The sequence below is a fragment of the Garra rufa genome, chromosome 4 (assembly GCF_049309525.1).
Source record: "Garra rufa chromosome 4, GarRuf1.0, whole genome shotgun sequence".
Classification (NCBI taxonomy): Eukaryota; Metazoa; Chordata; class Actinopteri; order Cypriniformes; family Cyprinidae; genus Garra; species Garra rufa.
Genome location: NC_133364.1, coordinates 30571178 through 30592262, shown reverse-complemented (window position 1 = coordinate 30592262; position 21085 = coordinate 30571178). Strand labels below are relative to the sequence as shown.

The following is a 21085-nucleotide window of genomic DNA, read 5'->3' as shown; positions in this document are numbered from 1 at the left end:
TCACACCCGGGTCCTACCGCACCCGCTCCGAGCGGGTCTCGAACCCAGGTCTCTGGCACGGGAGGCGGACGCACTAACAAGGAGGCTAAAAGCTGCAACCTCTAATGTCAGTTGCTAGTGCATTTCTTGAGATCTGGGGAGTGAGGTTTACCTGCACAGCACCTACCTCCGTTACACTCACCCCCCTAAACCTCACTCCCGTTCAGGTCACGGCACCAATGTACTCCTCACACCCGGGTCCTACCGCACCCGCTCCGAGCGAGTCTCGAACCCAGGTCACCGGCACAGGAGGCGGACGCACTAACAAGGAGGCTAAAAGGCTGCAACCTCTAGCGTCAGTCGCTAGTGCATGTCTTGAGATCGGGAGTGAGGTTTACCTGCACAGCACCTACTAGCTGGCCTCCGTTACACTCACCCCCCTAAACCGCACTCCCGTTCAGGTCACGGCACCAATGTAACCCCTCACACCCGGGTCCTACCGCACCCGCTCCGAGCGGGTCTCGAACCCAGGTCTCTGGCACAGGAGGCGGACGCACTAACAAGGAGGCTAAAAGCTGCAACCTCTAACGTCAGTCGCTAGTGCGTCTCTTGAGATCTGGGAGTGAGGTTTACCTGCACAGCACCTACCTAGCTGGCCTCCGTTACACTCACCCCCCTAAACCTCACTCCCGTTCAGGTCATGGCACCAATGTAACCCCCTCACACCCGGGTCCTACCGCACCCGCTCCGAGCGAGTCTCGAACCCAGGTCACCGGCACAGGAGGCGGACGCATTAACAAGGAGGCTAAAGGCTGCAACCTCTAGCGTCAGTCGCTAGTGCGTCTCTTGAGATCGGGGAGTGAGGTTTACCTGCACAGCACCTACTAGCTGGCCTCTGTTAGGCAGGTTGGTTGCCAATTTACCTCAGAATCTTTCTGAGGTAAGCTGGTCCCAGCTTGCTTTTTTTGTTACTTTATTAGCTAGCTATTACTCACAGCTACATGAAAGTATCAAGAGAAGGAATATCCAGGTTGTAAAATCTCATAAAAGTGTTCTGAGACGACCAGCCTGCCGTGAGAAAGATGTCCTGAATAGGCATACCCATGCCCATGAATATGCCAGACTCCTGGTAGAGTGGGCACGCACTCCCATTGGCCTGTCGAGTCCTCTGGAAGCATAAACTAGGCAAACAGTATGTTCCCCATATGATTAATTCTCACACTTTAATAGTATTTCTAGCTTCTAAAAGGTTGTGTGACTATGAGGAATGACTACCTCAAAATGTACTTCAATATGCAGTTTTCCCAATTACTCGCATACCAGTGATTATTCCTTTGCCTGCCATACGTTTCTGACCCTTGTTTTACAAAACTCTGCTGACAGAAATGTATGTATGTATGTATTTGTTTGTTTTATATATATAAAACAAACGTCACTTCCTGTTTGTCCTAGCGCGCACCTTGAGTTGAAGCTCCGTCGAGTCAAATTACTATTTTCTATTTTTAAACCTAAAAACAATTCTATACACCATCGTTCTTGTTTTTCATAACATGTGAATATACCCGTCGTGTGGTACAACAAAAACAATCGGAACGCCTTGTTATCATTAGTTTTTATTTTTGCTTTCCCGAGTCTGCTACTAAGCTAGCTTATTAGCCAGCGTGGTCGCGGCTAATCTTGCATACATCGTTTATTCTCTATTCACAAACACTTAAACTGCTTACTCACTGTTACTTGCTTTAATGGCGAATTTGTGTCTACCTTTGAGTGCAGGTGAAGACACGTTCGAGCTGCACTCGGTTCTGATGGAGCTGGAGGCAGTGGAGAAGCAGATCCAGGAGCTCCAGGCAAGACAGATTCAGCTGCGAATCCGAAAGGATGCTCTGGAATCTGTCCGGGTAAGTGTACAGCTCGATCCTAACACTCCCATAACCTCTACTCCGTGTGATTCTCTGCACAGATCCGCCGCACCCAGGACGCGATCCTCCCAGATGTCGTTCACTCCGGCGCCGGGACACCACGGACCCTGGGTGCAGCAGCAGAGGAAAGCGCGAGCCAGACCCCGAGCCAGGACCTCTCCCCCTCCGCCCGCCCCGGTCTTCGAGATCTCCACCCGGAACCGCTTCGCTCCCCCTCCGCGAGACGGAACGCGACGCTGTGATCGTCGGAGACTCCATCGTCCGGTACGTTCGTGCTAACTTAGCTAACGGTAAAGTGCACACTCGCTGTTTCTCTGGTGCTCGCGTTGTTGATGTCTCTTCACAGATACCTGCCATCCTGAAGGACGATGTGAGCGTCGGCGCGATCGTCCTGCACGCAGGGTGAACGACGTCAGGCTGCGGCAGACGGAGGTCCTGAAGAGGGATTTCAGGAGCCTGATCGAGACGGTTCGCAGCACAGCGCCCGCGACGAGAATCATCGTGTCAGGACCGCTTCCCACGTATCGACGTGGACACGAAAGGTTCAGTAGACTTTTTGCTCTAAATGAATGGTTGTTGTCATGGTGTAAAGAACAGAAACTGCTCTTTGTCAATAATTGGAATCTTTTCTGGGAGCGCCCTAGGCTTTTCCACGCTGATGGCCTGCACCCCAGCAGAGTCGGAGCAGAACTCCTGTCGGACAACATCTCCAGGACGCTGCGCTCCATTTGACTAGTAAGCAATTCTTCAAATAGTTGCGTTGATGGCTTTTGTTATGCACATTTAAACGATAGTATTGGTGCTGTCCAACCTATAAAGACTGTGTCTGTTCCTCGAATAGTGAGGTCAAAACAAAAATTTAATGCAGGATCTAGAACAAATCTAATCGTGATTAGACCAAAAAAATGCACAATAAATGAACAAAATCAATTTTTAAAGCTTGGGCTCCTAAACATTAGATCACTCGCACCCAAAGCACTTATTGTAAATGAAATAATCACAGACAACAGTTTTGATGTACTCTGCTTGACTGAAACTTGGCTAAAACCAAACGATTATATTGGTCTTAATGAGTCTACTCCACCAAACTACTGTTATAAGCATGAACCCCGTCAGATTGGTCGTGGCGGTGGTGTTGCAACAATTTATAGTGAGATTTTCAATGTTACCCAGAAAACAGGGTACAGGTTTAATTCATTTGAAGTACTCCTACTTAATGTTACTCTGTCAGATATGCAAAATAAATCTCTCCTATCTCTTGCTCTGGCTACTGTGTATAGACCTCCAGGGCCGTATACAGAATTCCTAAAAGAATTTGCAGATTTCCTTTCTGACCTATTGGTTAATTTTGATAAAGCATTAATTGCTGGGGATTTTAACATTCATGTTGATAAAACAAATGATGCGTTAGGACTTGCGTTTAATGACCTGTTAAACTCTTTTGGAGTCAAACAAAACATCACTGGGCCCACTCATCGTTTTAATCATACACTAGATCTAATTATATCGCACGGACTTGATCTTACTGATATAGATATTGTACCTCAAAGCGATGATGTTACCGATCATTTCCTCGTATCGTGCATGCTGCGTATCACTGATGTTAACTATATAGCTCCGCGCTATCGTCTGGGCAGAACTATTGTTCCTGCTACCAAAGATAGATTCGCAAATAACCTGCCTGATTTATCTCAGCTGCTCTGTGCACCCATAAATAAACATGAACTAGACAAAATGACTAGTAACATAGGCACTATCTTCTCTAACACATTAGAAGCTGTTGCCCCAATCAAGCTAAAAAAGGTTAGAGAAAAACGTACTGCGCCATGGTACAACAGTAATACCCATTCTCTCAAAAAAGAAACTCGTAATCTTGAGCGTAAATGGAGAAAAACTAACTTAGAAGTTTTTAAAATTGCATGGAAAAACAGTATGTCCAGCTATAGACGGGCCTTAAAAGCTGCTAAAGCCGAGTACATCCACCAACTCATAGAAAAAAACCAAAACAATCCAAGGTTTTTATTTAGCACAATGGCTAGATTAACAAATAACCAAACACCTCCTGACCTGAATATTCCTGCACAGTTTAATAGTAACGTCTTTATGAATTTCTTTACTGATAAAATAGACAACATTAGAAACACAATAACTAATATAGATACCACAGCAACTGATACTTCAACATTAGTCATTACACCCAAAGAAAAACTCCAGTGCTTTAAAACTATAGAACAGAAAGAATTAAATAAACTTATCACCACATCTAAACCAACAACATGCCTATTAGATCCTGTACCCACTAAATTACTAAAAGAGTTGTTACCTGTAGCAGAAGTACCGCTTCTCAATATTGTTAACTCATCGTTATCTTTAGGTCATGTCCCAAAACCATTCAAACTAGCGGTTATTAAACCTCTTATTAAGAAACCACAGCTAGACCCTGGTGAATTGGCAAATTACAGACCCATTTCTAATCTTCCATTTATGTCTAAAATTCTAGAAAAAGTTGTGTCTGCTCAATTGTGCTCCTTCTTGCAAAATAATAATATCTTTGAAGAATTTCAGTCAGGTTTCAGGCCCCATCATAGCACAGAAACTGCACTTGTAAAAATCACAAACGACTTGCTACTTGCGTCAGATCAAGGCTGTGTCTCATTGCTAGTTTTACTTGATCTTAGTGCTGCGTTCGACACTATAGATCATGAAATACTCATAGATCGATTACAAAACTATACAGGTATTCAAGGGCAGGCTTTAGGATGGTTCAGATCATACCTGTCCGATCGCTACCACTTTGTTTATTTAAACGGGGAGTCATCGCAGTTATCACCAGTAAAGTATGGAGTGCCACAAGGATCTGTCCTAGGTCCTCTGCTATTTTCAATTTACATGTTACCCCTCGGTAATATTATTAGGAAATATGGGATTAGTGTCACGGTGCACACATCAATCGTCTTCTCATGTCTTGTGATCTGTGGGTTTGTCATGTGATCGTGTGCTCACTCAGCTGAGCTGCCAATCAGTCCGGCACAGGTGTTCATCATTACCTTCAGCCCATATATACTCACCTCATTCTCTCTTTCCCCATCCGATAGTTCTACTGGATGTTTGCAGTGTTGGTTTGTCTTCGTGTGCGTCGATCATCTTGTGGATTGTTCCTGTCTGAGTTCGTCTTGTCTTCGTTGGATCTGCACTCTGGATATCACCACCACGGGACTCACGCCACCACACTGTCTGCCATCTCACCCCTGCCTCACCCAGCCGGGAGACCCATCATTCACGGACTGTGTTCACTATCTGCCTTAATAAATATTCATTCACCTGCTATTGCTTCCACTCTCTCATTTCAGTACGTTACAGAACTATCGGACCAATCATGGAAGCAGCAGGCACACCTCAACCCACGCTGGAGGATTATGTACAGGACTGCATCTCCCGGCTGGAGAAACAAGAGAAGAGCACGAGCGATATGGGACCAGCTATTCGTGCTCTTGTGGGGCAGGTGTCCGAGCTGACCCAACGCATGCAACAACTTCAGCTTCCCGCTGCGCCCATCACGCCGCCCACACCGCCAGCCCCTCTCGTTTCGCTCGGAGCATCGGCGATGGCTCTTCCACCTGAGCCCCGCCTTCCCCCGCCGGAGGCTTATAGTGGTGAGTCGAATCTCTGCCGAGCTTTCCTCACTAAATGCTCTATGCATTTTGCGCTACAATCTCGCACGTTTGCTAGTGAGGAAAGCAAGGTGGCATTCGTACTCACCCTATTAACGGGGAGGGCGGCACTTTGGGGCACGGCCGTGTGGGAAAGTCAAGATCCCTGTTGTGCCTCGTTCGAAGCACTCTCCGCCGAGATGAAGCGGGTGTTCGACCGCGCGGCTTCGGGGAGGGAGGCCGCGCGGACCTTAATGGATCTCCAACAGGGGGGGAGATCCGTTTCTGACTACTCAATCGAGTTTCGCACCCTGGCGGCAGAGTGCCAATGGAACGAGGAGGCGCAGTGGGACAGATTCCTGCATGGGCTGGCTGATCGCGTCCAAAAGGAGATCTACGCCCTGGATCTACCCGCCAACCTCAATGGACTGATCGATCTTGCTTTGCGGGTAGACTCTCGTCTCTCCCGAGTCGAGCGACGTGGATTATTCGCTCGGCTCCCCCCTGGGGAGGAAGTTCCACCACGAGCCAGCGGCCACGACGCGGTCAGCCCTTCCTACGATCACGAGCCCATGCAGGTGGGTCGAGCTCGGCTTTCCCGGGAGGAGAAGGAGAGGCGGAGGTCCCAGGGCCTTTGTCTATACTGTGGAGCCAAGGGACATTTCGCGTTCAACTGTCCAGTAAAAGGCCCAGCCCGGCAGTAAATCTGAGGCTACTGTCGGGTGGGATCTCCGCTAAGAAGACCTCATCCAGTTCGACCTCCACGCTCCTCCCGGTAAGGTTAAGATGGCAGAATCACGATCACCTCTGCACGGCACTTCTGGACTCTGGGGCTGAAGGTAACTTCATGGACTATAACTTTGCACTTCATAATCATGTTCCTCTCTCCTCCCTCACCACTTCTATCGCTGTCTCTGCGTTAAATGGTCAGACATTACCCAGGATTACCCACACCACAGAACCCGTCACTCTCACTGTGTCTGGCAACCACAGTGAGAGGATTCCCTTTCTCATCCTGGATTCCCCTCATGCACCTGTGGTCCTTGGACACCCCTGGCTCATCAAACACAATCCCCGGATTGATTGGCAGCTTAAGTCTGTGTCTGAGTGGAGCAAAAGTTGTCATGAGTCTTGTCTTGTGTCTGCTTGTCCGTCTGTCTCTGTTTCTGTGTTTCAGGAGAAGGCGGTGGATCTGTGTAACGTGCCCACAGAGTATCTCGACCTGAAGGAAGTGTTCAGTAAGTCTCGGGCTGCTTCTCTTCCTCCGCATCGTCCCTATGACTGTGCTATAGAGTTACTGCCAGGTACGTCTCCGCCCAAGGGCAAATTATATTCGCTCTCGGTTCCTGAGAGAGAGGCTATGGAGAAATACATTTCTGATTCTCTAGCAGCCGGGTTCATTCGACCCTCCTCTTCTCCAGCGGGGGCGGGGTTCTTTTTTGTGGGGAAGAAGGACGGATCTCTGCGACCTTGTATTGATTACCGGGGGCTGAATAATATCACGGTAAAGAATACTTATCCTTTGCCGTTGATATCTTCAGCTTTCGAGAGGTTGCAGGGAGCGTCAGTCTTCACTAAATTGGACTTAAGAAACGCATATCATTTGGTTCGCATCAGGAGGGGAGATGAATGGAAGACCGCTTTTAATACCCCCAGGGGGCACTTTGAATACTTGGTCATGCCCTTCGGCTTGTCCAACTCCCCAGGGGTCTTTCAAGCACTCGTCAATGACGTACTGCGAGACATGGTCGATCAGTTCATATATGTCTACCTGGACGACATATTGATTTTTTCTTCATCTCTCCAGGAACATGTGCAGCACGTCAGACGAGTGCTTCAGAGGCTGTTAGAGAATGGGCTTTTTGTCAAGGCGGAGAAATGCGTTTTTCATGCACAGTCTGTTCCTTTTCTAGGGTACATCTTGTCGGCTGAGGGAGTTCGCGTGGATCCTGAGAAGGTTAAGGCTGTGGTGGATTGGCCAACCCCAGATTCTCGTAAGGCCCTGCAGAGGTTTCTGGGGTTCGCCAATTTCTACCGGCGCTTTGTTCGCAACTTCAGCCAACTAGCCTCGCCTCTGACCGCTTTAACCTCCCCCAAGACTACGTTCAGGTGGTCAGACGCAGCGGAAGCTGCGTTTGCCAAACTGAAAAGTCGCTTTGTTTCGGCTCCCATCCTTGTTACCCCTGATCCATCACGTCAGTTTGTGGTGGAGGTTGACGCGTCAGAGGTGGGGGTAGGTGCGGTCCTGTCCCAGCGTTCGCTCACAGACGACAAAATGCATCCTTGCGCGTTTTTTTCTCATCGTCTGTCACCTGCGGAATCAAATTATGATATTGGTAATCGAGAGTTGTTGGCAGTCAAATTGGCATTGGAAGAATGGCGTCATTGGTTAGAGGGGTCGGGGGTACCCTTTATTGTATGGACCGATCACAAGAACCTCGAGTATATCAGAACTGCTAAAAGATTGAACTCTAGGCAGGCTCGGTGGGCACTGTTTTTCGGACGTTTTGACTTCACTCTTTCGTACCGCCCGGGTTCCAAAAATGTCAAACCCGATTCTTTATCGCGAATTTTTGATCATTCCGCCCGCCCGTCCACTCCCGAGAGTATTTTTCCCGAGACACTCATCGTCTCTACTCTCACGTGGGAGGTCGAAGCGAAGGTTAAGACAGCCTTAGAAGGGGTAACGCCTCCGGTCGCGTGTCCACCGAATCGTTTATTTGTGCCAGAGGAATTACGGTCCGAGGTTATTCAATGGGGACATTGTTCTAATGTAGCTTGTCATCCAGGAGTTAATCGAACCACATTTTTGGTCAAGCAACGATTTTGGTGGCCTCGTATGACTCGTGATGTTCGCAGTTTTGTTTTGGCTTGTTCAGTTTGCGCCACTGGTAAGACGTCTAACAGACCTCCTGCTGGGCTCCTTCAACCGCTGCCGGTCCCTTCGAGACCCTGGTCCCATATCGCGCTAGATTTTATCACCGCCCTCCCACCCTCTCAGGGTAACACGGTAGTTTTGACCGTGGTGGACCGGTTCTCGAAGGCGGCCCACTTTATTCCCTTGCCCAAATTACCCTCAGCCAAGGAGACAGCGGTGACTGTAGTTGATCACGTCTTTCGGTTACATGGCCTCCCGACAGACGTGGTCTCCGACAGGGGACCTCAATTTGTGTCCAAATTTTGGCAAGAGTTTTGTAAATTACTGGGGGCAACTGTTAGTCTTTCTTCTGGCTTCCATCCTCAGTCCAATGGTCAAACTGAGAGAGCCAACCAAGATTTAGAAAGAACATTACGTTGTATGGTCTCTAGAAATCCTTCCTCCTGGAGCCAACAACTCTCAATGGTGGAGTATGCCCACAATTCATTACCAGTATCATCCACGGGCCTATCACCATTTGAATGTAGTTTAGGGTACCAGCCACCAATCTTTCCTAGTCTGGAATCCGAAGTCGCGGTCCCCTCTGCCCACGCCTTTGTTCAGAGGTGTCGTCGCACCTGGACTAGAGCCCGTGAGACTCTACTCCGGGTGGGGGCGCGCACCAAGGCCAAGGCTGATCGCCACCGGTCAAGGCCTCCCGTATACGTCGTCGGTTCTAAAGTGTGGCTTTCTACCAAAGACATTCCGCTCCGCTCCGTTTCGAATAAACTGGCTCCTAAATTCATTGGCCCATTCCCTGTCACCAAGATCATTAGTCCGGTGGCAGTCCGCCTTAAACTTCCTCCAGTATACAGGAGGATCCATCCCGTTTTTCATGTCTCCAAAATTAAACCCGTGTTTTTCGCACGTATTAATCCGCCAGCCCCAGTTCCCCCACCGCCGCGACTCGTAGACGGGGAGACTACCTATTCGGTCAATCGTATTCTGGACTCCAGGCGGAGGGGACGCGGATACCAGTACTTGGTGGACTGGGAAGGTTACGGTCCGGAGGAGAGGAGTTGGGTACCTGCCAGAGACATCCTGGATCACTCCCTTATCGATGATTTCAATCGACAGGTAAAAGGGATTGGGAACGTCGGGGGACGTTCCTAGGAGGAGGGGTACTGTCACGGTGCACACATCAATCGTCTTCTCATGTCTTGTGATCTGTGGGTTTGTCATGTGATCGTGTGCTCACTCAGCTGAGCTGCCAATCAGTCCGGCACAGGTGTTCATCATTACCTTCAGCCCATATATACTCACCTCATTCTCTCTTTCCCCGTCCGATAGTTCTACTGGATGTTTGCAGTGTTGGTTTGTCTTCGTGTGCGTCGATCATCTTGTGGATTGTTCCTGTCTGAGTTCGTCTTGTCTTCGTTGGATCTGCACTCTGGATATCACCACCACGGGACTCACGCCACCACACTGTCTGCCATCTCACCCCTGCCTCACCCAGCCGGGAGACCCATCATTCACGGACTGTGTTCACTATCTGCCTTAATAAATATTCATTCACCTGCTATTGCTTCCACTCTCTCATTTCAGTACGTTACAATTAGTTTCCATTGTTATGCTGATGATACTCAACTATATATCTCAACAAGACCAGATGAAACTTCTAACTTAGCAAAGTTAACAGAGTGTGTTAAAAATGTGAAAGACTGGATGACCAATAATTTTCTACTATTAAATTCAGATAAGACTGAGATATTACTTATTGGACCAAAAAACAGTACACAGAATCTCTTAAACTGCAACTTGCAACTAGATGGATGTACTGTTATTTCCTCTACAGTCAAAAATTTGGGTGTTATATTAGACAGCAACCTGTCTTTTGAAAATCATATTTCCTATGTTACAAAAACAGCATTCTTTCATCTTAGAAACATTGCTAAGCTACGGAACATGTTACCTGTTTCTGATGCAGAAAAGTTAGTTCATGCATTCATGACGTCTAGACTGGACTATTGTAATGCACTACTAGGTGGTTGTCCTGCTTCTTCAATAAATAAGCTACAGGTAGTCCAAAATGCAGCTGCTAGAGTCCTTACCAGGTCAAGAAAATATGATCATATTACCCCAATTTTACAGTCTCTACACTGGCTACCTATTAGGTTCCGTATCACTTACAAAATATTACTTCTTACCTATAAGGCCCTAAATTGTTTAGCTCCTGCATACCTAACTAGTCTCCTACTACGCTACAATCCCTCACGCTCCCTAAGGTCGCAAAACTCTGGACTTTTGGTAGTACCTAGGATAGCAAAGTCCACTAAAGGAGGGAGAGCCTTTTCTCATTTGGCTCCCAAACTCTGGAATAGCCTTCCTGATAACGTTCGGGGTTCAGACACACTCTCTATGTTTAAATCTAGATTAAAGACTCATCTCTTTAGCCAAGCATTCACATAATGTATCTCATAACGTTGTAATTTCAGTTACATCTGATCAAATGCACATTAATATTCCTCAGCTTGGGCTAAACACATCATTTTTGTTTGGTCGGAAGTTGGAACAGCAGCTACGCTAATTATTTCTTTGTTTCTCTGTCTCTGCCACGGGATTCCATAACTAGTAACTAGGGTTTACACAAGATTCAGCCCGGATTCAGAAGAAGAGATGATGCCGACCCCTCAGAGGACCGCAGATGATGCCAGCCTTGAAACAACATACAGCACTACATAATTTTCCTACAAGTCGATTACAGCACATAACCATTGCAATTAGTGTTCATCATCTGTTTGATTACACAGTTACTGATTTTAATATTTATATCATATGTACATCGACTCAACATACAGTATTCACCACTAATAAGCTACTAAATATATTGTAGTAGCCTAAAACTTTTGTACAGCTGCTCTGCAACAATTTGTATTGTAAAAAGCGCTATACAAATAAACTTGAATTGAATTGAATTGAATATAGATATAGATAAACAGTATAGATATATATAGATTAGGGGATTCAGAAAGTGTTGTAAATGCCTTATATACACCAGATCATTTGCAACATACACAAATAATGTGTAACACATTTACAAATGATTGTTGATGAATTGTTTACACTTTAGATTAGGGGATGCAGAAAGATTTGTAAATGATTTATTCATGCGTTTACACAACAGCTTTTGAATACTTTGAAGTAGGGATGCACAATATTTATCGGACAGATAAATTATCGACCGATATGAGTAAAAATGACGTCATTTTTATTGCTCCGATAAATAAATGAAACCCGATCCGATAAAGTACTCTTGCTGGTAAATCAATCAATCAGTCTGGTTTATCTGAGATTCATCTGCTTTCCGAGTGCAAGTGACTGCAGCTGTAAACTGCAGTGACTCTCAGCCTTTGTCGCGTTTAATACGTCATCATCTGTGTCGTCATCATCGCCTTTGCAGGTCTGGAAGTTTTTCACGTGACAGAGGAGGACAATGCTACTGCTATTTGCAACACATGTTTAGCAAGGACTCCGAGAGGAGGTAAAAAGCCGTTAAGTTTTAACAGTCTTATATCTCACTTCAGCGGTCGTCATCGCGGTGAATCTGTTTTAGGGGCCGTTCACATGTCGCGTCTAAAAACGCGTGGAAAACGCTGAAGCGCCGCCTTCTCTTTCTTTCCAAATCCAAACTCAAAGTCTTTGCCAAACCGCTCTGTAGTTTGAGCTCCAGTGGCGGCTGCCGTTGCTAAGCAGCCATGACATGCGCTCTCCATAAAGACGCGGTGGTTTCAGCAAAGAATAAATAGATTTTCAGCATTAAAAATCGCTTGCAGTAGCTCTGTTATCAAATTTATTTAAAAATGTTTATTCCTGTACAGCTTTGATAAGCTGTTTCTCCACTTAATAACACTGTGCTTTCAGTGTTATTAAGGGAAAGGATGAAGCTGATTGGTTGGTTCATGTCATATGACCTGCGTTGCGCTTGCAGCGTTCTGAAGAGTTGAGATGTTTTTATCTCGATTCTGATGTTTTATTCCCCGCCTTGTACGATTTGGCTGCTGCACACATTCATAATATGATCAATAAGAATGGACTGTATGTAAGCTTTACCACAGACATTTGGACATCTGACTTTACTCCATGAAGCACTTTTCATTTTTTCCAGGTTGACAAAATGTCAAAGCATTTTATTTTATTTAGAATTGTGGTGCCTTACACAAAAAAAAATTTTTTTTTTTTTGAAGAGTCAGGACTGTTTGCTATGATTGTTAGACCCAGATATATAATATAAATTTCATTAGTTTATCTTAGATTTTGTATTCTACTGTCACGTATTGGTCGTCTTGTCATCATGAACTCTTGCACACACATTCTGGACTGCAATCCCCATAAGCCACTGCACCAATCACTGCACACAGCTGCTCCTCGTTTCCCACTGCACTGATTGCTGCACACATCTGTTTCACATTGACTCTCATGCATTTAAGCCACTGACACACACAGCCACCTTGCGAAGTCTTATTGTTCCGTATGGTCTGTATTTCCGAGCGTTTCTTCCCGAGTTTGTTTTCCCTGTGTTTTGATTCCTGGACTCCCTCCCGTGTTTGATTCTTGCTGCCAGCCCCGACCTTTCTGCCTGTTTTTGACGACGATTTCTGCCTGCCCCTTTGTGTTTGTTTTGTTTCAATAAATGCTGCAAATGGATCCGCACGTCTCAGTCCGTCCTTGTGACATCTACTGTGTGCACAAAATGATCATATAAAAATATGAATGTATTGGTTATCGGAATCGGTATCGGCATTGGCATCGGCCAAAAGACGGACTTAATTATCGGCTATCGGTATCGGTTAGAATTTTTCATATCGTGCATCCCTACTTTGAAGTGTGTACTGCAATGTAAGTGCTGACTGGTGAGGGTAAAGATGTCTTCTCTGGCAAACATAAGCTGCGCCCCAAATGACGCACTATACACTCTGCACTTATTCACTATGTATTTATGCACTTATGCACTATGCACCATGTAGTGTATGAATTATATAAGGTTATTTTGTCATTTATAAACAGTTTGATAGCCCCTCCCCCGTAGTTAAAGCTGTGACAGTGCATGAAGTGTTATTTGTCACGTTAATATAGAAAGGGTCTGGGTCCAGTTGCAGGGAAGAAATATATTTAATGAAACAAATACAAAATAAACAAAACCAAAAGCCAACACGGCAAAATCCAACATATACTCAAAAGAACAAAACAGGGAACACAGTCAAGGCCAGGAATCAGGAACACAGCAGACAGACAGGACAATGCAGCCATGAAACAGGAGTGAAAGGTGAGAGTTCTTATAGACCAGATGATTGTGAACAGATGTGAGTGAAATCAGTGCTAATGACAAGACAGATGTGAACGATCAGGGGCCTCATGTACAAAGACTTGCGTTGAATTCATACTAAAACATAGCGTACGGACAAAGCTGTAAATGTGCGTACGCAGTAAAAAAATCAGATGTATGAAACACTGCGTACGCGGAATTCCACGCATATCTCTTTGTACATCTGAATTAACGTGAAATTGAGCGCACATGCACGAGCGCAAAACCCCTCCCTGCCTCCTCCCCCGTATTAATATGGTAATGACTCCACTTTGGCAAAACCAAATGAAAAAGCAAGCAAGAGAAACTTAACAGAATGTGATTTGAAGGTGCTCCTCACCGGTAGACCGGAGAAAAACGTCTCAGGTTATGTAGGTAACCCTAGTTCCCTGAGGACAGGGAACGAGACGCTGCTTCCTGGTTCAGGACACTATGGGAACCGCCCTAAAAAGAGAGGAAACCTGACAACATTCCATCCACTAGCTCTTAGGAGTGGAGGTCTCAAATAACCCTGCCGTGAGGGGAGACCTGGCTACACTCACGCCTAGAAGTACTGGAGGCGGAGCCTCTGGAGAACGGAGGCTTCACAGAAGACTCTCTAAAAAGAGAGGAAACCTGACAACGTTCAGTCCACCAGCTCTTAGGAGTGGAGGTCTCACTAGCCCTTCAGTGAGGGGAGACCTGGCTACACTCACGCCCGGAGCAATATTCTGCGAGCAGCAGAAGGACTCTAAGAGTGGAGGTCCCATGACCTACTACACTTCAACACTGCAGGCGTTCATCGAAGCTGAACAGCCTAAACGACAGTACTGCCTGAGTGGAGTCTGGAGAGTGGAGGCTTTCTAAAGAGGGAGCCTAACACACCTCCGTGCTTAGCAAGGAAGAGCTCTGAGAGTGGAGGTCTCATGACCTAGCTACACTCTAGCCTGAAGGTCATCCGTGAGGCTGACTAGCCTGTGCGACAGAAATACCTTCATTTTGGAGCTCTTCTGGAGAGTGAGGCCTGAAGAGGCCCGACACTCAATCCTGCTAGCAGCGCTATCTGGATTGGAGCTGGAAAACTAAAAGGTTTTTGAGAAAAACCAGCTCAGAGAATGGACACGGAGGAACCCTGCGTGGTCCATGGGAGAAAGGAACCTGCCTTTACGGGAGGGACCTTACCATAAGTATGGATTTTAGTGAAGTGCCTGAATAGTGCACTTACCACTCACGTGGATTTTAGAGAATGCCCAAAGACTTTGCGTGAGCAAACACCACACATGTGGTTTTGAGTAGGTGTCCTGAGCATAGCGAGGATCACCAGATTTACAGTCTCTAGGCGATAGCGGAGCCTGAAAGCGGAGCTTCTGGAGAGGGGAGGCTTCAGCAGAAAGACTCTCTAAGCGAGAGGAGGCCTACGACGCTCTCCCTAGGGAAACTCTTCAGAGTGGAGGCCTCAGGAAAACGCTCTAGGCGAGGGGAGGCCTGACTACACTCGACGCTCAAGAAAAGGCAGATACTCACAGTCAGAGCCAATAATGAAAAATTCTCATTTATCATCTAGCTCTGTGTAGTGGAGGCTCCGAGACTACATCTCCAAGGAGAGAAGCCTACAACACTAGTTTTTGGTGAGTGGAAGACTGCACTCCCCCAAAAAAATAGTCAGCGAGGCACTCATGGGCCTGCCAGCTGCTATAACTGTGAGAGTGAAGGTCTCAGTACTGTTGGCTGTGACAGAGGGAGACCTATTACACTGTGCTATCACTTAGCTTGTATTAACCCGGGTGATAGCAGAACCCGGAAGCGGAGCTTTCAGTGAGGAAGGTTTTAACTGGTTTACAAGCTTCATGAATAAGCCTGACGCCGCTCAACTGAGGAAGCTCTATCGAGTGGAGGCCTTGGAATACACGCCCTCTCATGGAAGGGAGGCCTACTTTGTTTTACACTCAACGCTTGTAGTGACAGATCCACGGAAAGAGTCCACAAGCTGCCTTAACCTTGTGTTTTCCCGGCCTGTATTTCCGGGAAGTGGAGGCTTAACACCCCACATAGAGGGAGCCTAGCAACACTCGACCCAGTAAAAAAGCTCTCCTGAATGGAGGTCTGAAAAATGACCTGGCTACATTCAGCGCTAAGAAGTATTATAGTTTCACTTCAAGCGGGGCTTTTTTTATTTTTTTATTTTTTTTATAGAGAGCGGAGGCTTCCAGAAAACATCTCTCTCAGAGAGGGAGCCTTGACGACGCTCTATTCACCCTAGCACACAAACTCCTGGGAGTGGAGATCTCACATATGTGTATATGAAAATACACAGGGAAGGTATCTGACCACACTCATGCAAAAAGAGTATTACTCTTAGCAGGGTTTGAGTGAGCGGAGGCTTCAGCAAAGCGAAATTTTTTTTTTTTGCTTGAAGCAGCTTGACAACGCTCAAGAGGTTTTTTTTTTATTTTTTTATATATATTCTCGTATGTGTATGTATGTCTGTACCCAGCTCACTCTTTTAGCGGAGGTTTCTATATAAAACCTGACAACGATTTAACCCAAGAGGGGTTTTCCCTGAGTGGAGGTCTCTTAACCCTGTTCTCTCTTTTTCTTTGGAACGAGGGGAGACCTGACTACACTCGGACGCTTGGTGGCAGCAGAGCCCGCTTTTTAGAGGAGCTCGAATACTGCAGCATTAAAAATCACCCAAGCGGGGCTGGTAGAAAAAAAGGAAACACACACATACGTAATGAACATTCTTTTATTTATTTAAGTGTCTTTATAGTTCACCTGCCGGGCCATCAGATTGAGATCTCATCATTGGCCCAGCCCCAGAGTCTTTGCGGGGGGGAAGAAAGGGCAAGTGGCCAGACGAACGCGAGGGGAACCGGAGAAGAGTTTCTAGGTGCCCGCCCCAGGCCAGCCGCCACGGCGGCGCTGGAGCTTCTCCCTCAGATCTCCTCTCCTCCGCCGCGTATCGCGCCATTTCTGGGACCGACTCCTCCCGGGGGGAGGGCCCCGAGTGGCCACACTGGCGACCTGGCCTCGTCTCCAGTCATCCCTGGACCAGGACGGGCCCGGTATTCCCCGGTGTTCAGGTGGGGGCGTGGATGTGGACCGGCGAGGAATGCAAGATCTAAACGCCGCCGAGCGCGCCTTCGCCTCTCTGAATTTCTCGACCACCGCCTCGACGGATGTGCCGAACAACTCAGAGGGCGAAACCGGGGCATCGAGGAGAAATCTCTTTTCTTTCTCCCCGATGTCCGCCAGGTTCACCCACAGGTGTCTCTCCGTGGCCACCATGGCTGACATGGACCTGCCCACCGCGGTCGCTGTCTGCTTAGTGGCCCGCAGAGAGAGGTCTGTGGTGCGGCGCAGCTCGGCCACTTCCTCCGGGGAAAGCCCCAGACCACGGTCCAAATCCCTCAGCAGGTCGGCCTGGTATGCCTGCAACACCGCTACAGTGTGCAGAGCAGCACCGGCCTGACCCGCTGCCGCATATGCCCTGCCATTCAGCCGTGATGTTTCGCAGAGCGGCTTGGATGGCAGGGTCGGAGCCTTCAGCGTCGATGTCCCTCCCCCTGAGAGATAGTTGGCGAATGTCTGCTCAATGGGGGGCATCGACGCATATCCGCGCCCCCGCATTCCCTCGACATCAGCATAGTTCACATGCTGATGTCGGTAAATGCGGGCGGAAAAGGGTTTGTCCCATGCCTTCTCGAGCTCATTATGGAGATCGGGAAGGAATGGGAGGCTCACGGGAGCTGGCTTGTCATGGTCCGGAAGAAACCGCTCGTCTAGTCTGCCGAGAGCGGCTTCTTCCCTCGCGGGCTTCCACTGCAGATCCAAACGGGCAGCCGCGCGGTCCATGACAGACATCAGCTCCTCATATGCGGGGCAAGGAGGCTGTATGGATTCAGAAATATCGTCTTGCTCCATCTCAGCCTCCTGCTCGCCCTGGCTTGAAGCCAACAGAGCACTCGCTGCAGGGTCGGAAGATGTAAGTGATAACACATCTTCCGCTAGCAGCGCGTCCTCCTCTCCGGCTGACGGGCGCAAGAGACTAACTCCTCTCTCAAACTCGTCAGCCAGTTCCACCTGGGATCCCCAGGACCTCAGCCGCCGAGCAGCCTCAGCTGCCGCGGGGCCAGAGCCACGTGGGGCAGATGGACGGCCCGATTCCCTCGAGAAAAGGGCCAGACGAGAACGGAGTTTCCTCATGGGGAAACCCTCACAGTGGACGCACTCCATCCCCTCAAGGACGGAGCGCGCGTGCTCTTCCCCTAAACACCAAACACAAAGGTCGTGCGCGTCATCAGGTGTCAGATTTCTCTGACACGGATCCATGCACTTCCTATAGAGCTTCGCTTCTCTAGGCATCGCCATACTCACTCGCTAGAACGGAGGACTGCTGAAGACAAAAAGATGGTGTTGTGCTCTCAGGCACCTGCTTTTATAGGCACCTGCTGATGACGTCACGGGCTGGCGCCGGCCAGTGTCAAGTTCACTGTCGTTATTCTATACCTCGTTTCAGAACCGGTCACGCTGAAGGCGGTTCCCATAGTGTCCTGAACCAGGACGCAGCGTAGAGTTCCCTCCGGAAGGGAACTGTTATTTGCAAGTTTGTAAAAAAAAAAAAAAAATAGAGTGGGAGAGTTTAGCTGACGCGGTTGACGCAGTGGGGTTTGAACGAATTAAAAAAGAAATGGTCCGATGTAAAGGTGCAGGTGGAGAACAGCGGCGACTTAGCCTACGTTTCAGCGCATCAGTCAGAGCGCAAGCAGATGAACATCGTTGTCTTGTAACGGTAAAATATCTTGTTTGAATAAGTGCAACGTTGTCTTTATGAAATAAACAATAGTAGGCCTATGTCTATAAAGGTTCATATAATGCCTCACCACACGGTGTGATGTTGACATAATGTGATTTAGTTTGACACAAAGCAACCGAGTGATCCTTGTCAGCTAGGTAAAATATTTTATAAGAAATTTCTATTTTGATTTTATGGTTATCTGCTGAATTTGCTGATGCTTGTAAATTACATGATGTAATTTATTAACATTTCATCATATTATATAGCCTATATAGCCATTGAGAGGGACATCCCAGTGGATCGCAGTGTTGTTTGAATTAGTTTACATAAGCTATATATATATATATATATATATATATATAAAGGGGGGGGGCTTTTTTCAGTTTCAGCACATGCCCCTCAAAAGGTCTGTGCACGGCTCTGGTGCCACCGGCATTTCAGCTGCCCAATCGCCCGCTCTACAAGTGCGAGAATGGGCATCATTGTATCTGCGCTCTTGGTCAGTTTGTGGGTTGTTGAGGGGGGTTAACAGCCACGTCTTTAATGGATAACCGCGGTCTCCTGATATGCAGTTAAATAATTACGCTCAATAAAATAAAATAAAGTAAAACTTAGCTGTTTCCGATTCACGTATCCAAATTGTTCTTCAGATGGCGCCTTTATAGCAATGTCCGTGCAGTCGATCGCTTGCGCTTACATTAGGATAACCGGTGATCGCTGCAAATTGCGCTTTGTTTGGCTGGTCAACTGCATGGTATGGAAATCTTATATACCAGCTAGACATGCGGATGATCCCGTCCCATACAGCTGGCATTGCACGGCTCAAAGACGACTGGCATAACCCCGAGCGATCTGCCAGTTCCCTTTGGAAAGAACAATTTGCCAGGAAACCAAGCGTTATCAGCACCTGTAAGGGAACGGGTAATGCGTGGCTCCTCGCTGTCTCCAAATTTGGACCCAACTCAGCAAAGAGCTCCAAGAGGATAGCTCTTGGAAATCTGAAACAGCTTATAAGCCAGTCATCATCGTGGGCCCTAAAAACACGTTCCCTTTGGATTTGGCCATTGACAATGTCCTCCAATAAGGCCAACACTGCCATTGCCATAGACTAAGGGATGTATACATTTGCAAATGCTTTTATATGTTCTAAATCACATAATTGGTAGAAAAATATTGTTAATAGCAATGTTTTCCACATGTGTTGGTGCGATACTTTGTAGTGTGCAATTTAAAATAATTGCCTCTAGGAGTCGCCAAGGGAAATAAAACAAACACACGCACAAAAAATACACGTACGCCAGACATGGAGTTGGCGTGGATCAACGCACATTCTCACGTTAATTTCATCGCTAGTAAATCCAAACGTGAGCGTGAAATCTGGTGTACGCAAAGTTTTTGTGCGTACGCAGCGTTGATACATGAGGCCCCTGGGGAGTGCAGTGCAAGGGGAACAGCGACCTCGAGAGGCTGAGGGGAGACCCACAGCCCCGATCATGACATTATTTAAGTGCATCATCAGCTTACAACTTTACTGAAACATCAATAAATTACATACTGATCATTTGCTAATGGTTTGATCATCATTTGTTCATGATTAAAAAATGTTTATTGAGATAATAGTACAATGTTGACATTTCAATGATTAATAAGTAATTATTAATATTAACTGTCACTGTCTCACCTGTGGGATGCTTGGCACTTTTTTTCCGTTGTCCTTTTTTTCTATCAAATGCTTTAGTAATCTTCATAAATTATATATCATTTGAAAGCTTAGAAGCTCAAGAATTATCCTGTGAAAACAATTTTTGAAGTCCTTGGACATTGCCTTACCATGGAAATGGTACTTTAAAATCTTTTGGCGGTCTCCTGCTCCTTAGTGGTGTCATATTACAAATTGCATTACGGTCTTTTAGAATCTCAACTTTTTACAATCTTGACAAAAAACATATCATTGGAAAGGTCTCGGGATTATTATATCTATATTTATTCCATAGAATGTCTGGATATTGGATTCTGATTGGCTGGCAGGTATGCAGTAAAACCGTTTAATGCACAGGTAATGAGGCCATACATTAAAGGATTTAAAATGCACTTCGCGTCGGGCAGTTATTAGCCTCCACGTCATGCATTTAAAATCCTTTAATGCACAGCAAACCGTTGATTATCCCTTACTTATATTTTGTGATAGAAAGAAAAAAATTCGCTAAAATTTTGACTTTGTGACTGCATAAAAAATATATGGCGTTTGGATGACACCTGGTGGATGGTAACATCTACTGGGGAGGGAGGGCAGGGACACAGGAGGCACAGGATACAGGGGCGGTCTCCAGGGCAGATCAGGGAGCTCAGGGGGCCATGGCGGGGCAGACAGTTCAGGAGGCCATGGCGGATCAGGGAGCTCAGGAGGCCATGGCTGGGCAGACAGTTCAGGAGGCCATGGCGGGTCAGAGAGCTCGGGAGGCCATGGTGGGGCAGACAGTTCAGGTGGCCATGGTGGGTCAGAGAGCTCGGGAGGCCACGGCAGAGCAGACAGTTCAAGGG

General features: G+C 47.1%; 1 protein-coding gene across 1 annotated transcript in view; it reads right to left on the bottom strand.

The window, feature by feature from the left end:
- LOC141332868 (solute carrier organic anion transporter family member 1C1-like) overlaps positions 1 to 21085 on the bottom strand; it is a 55653-nt gene that overhangs the window by 1093 nt on the left and 33475 nt on the right. The window lies entirely within an intron of this gene.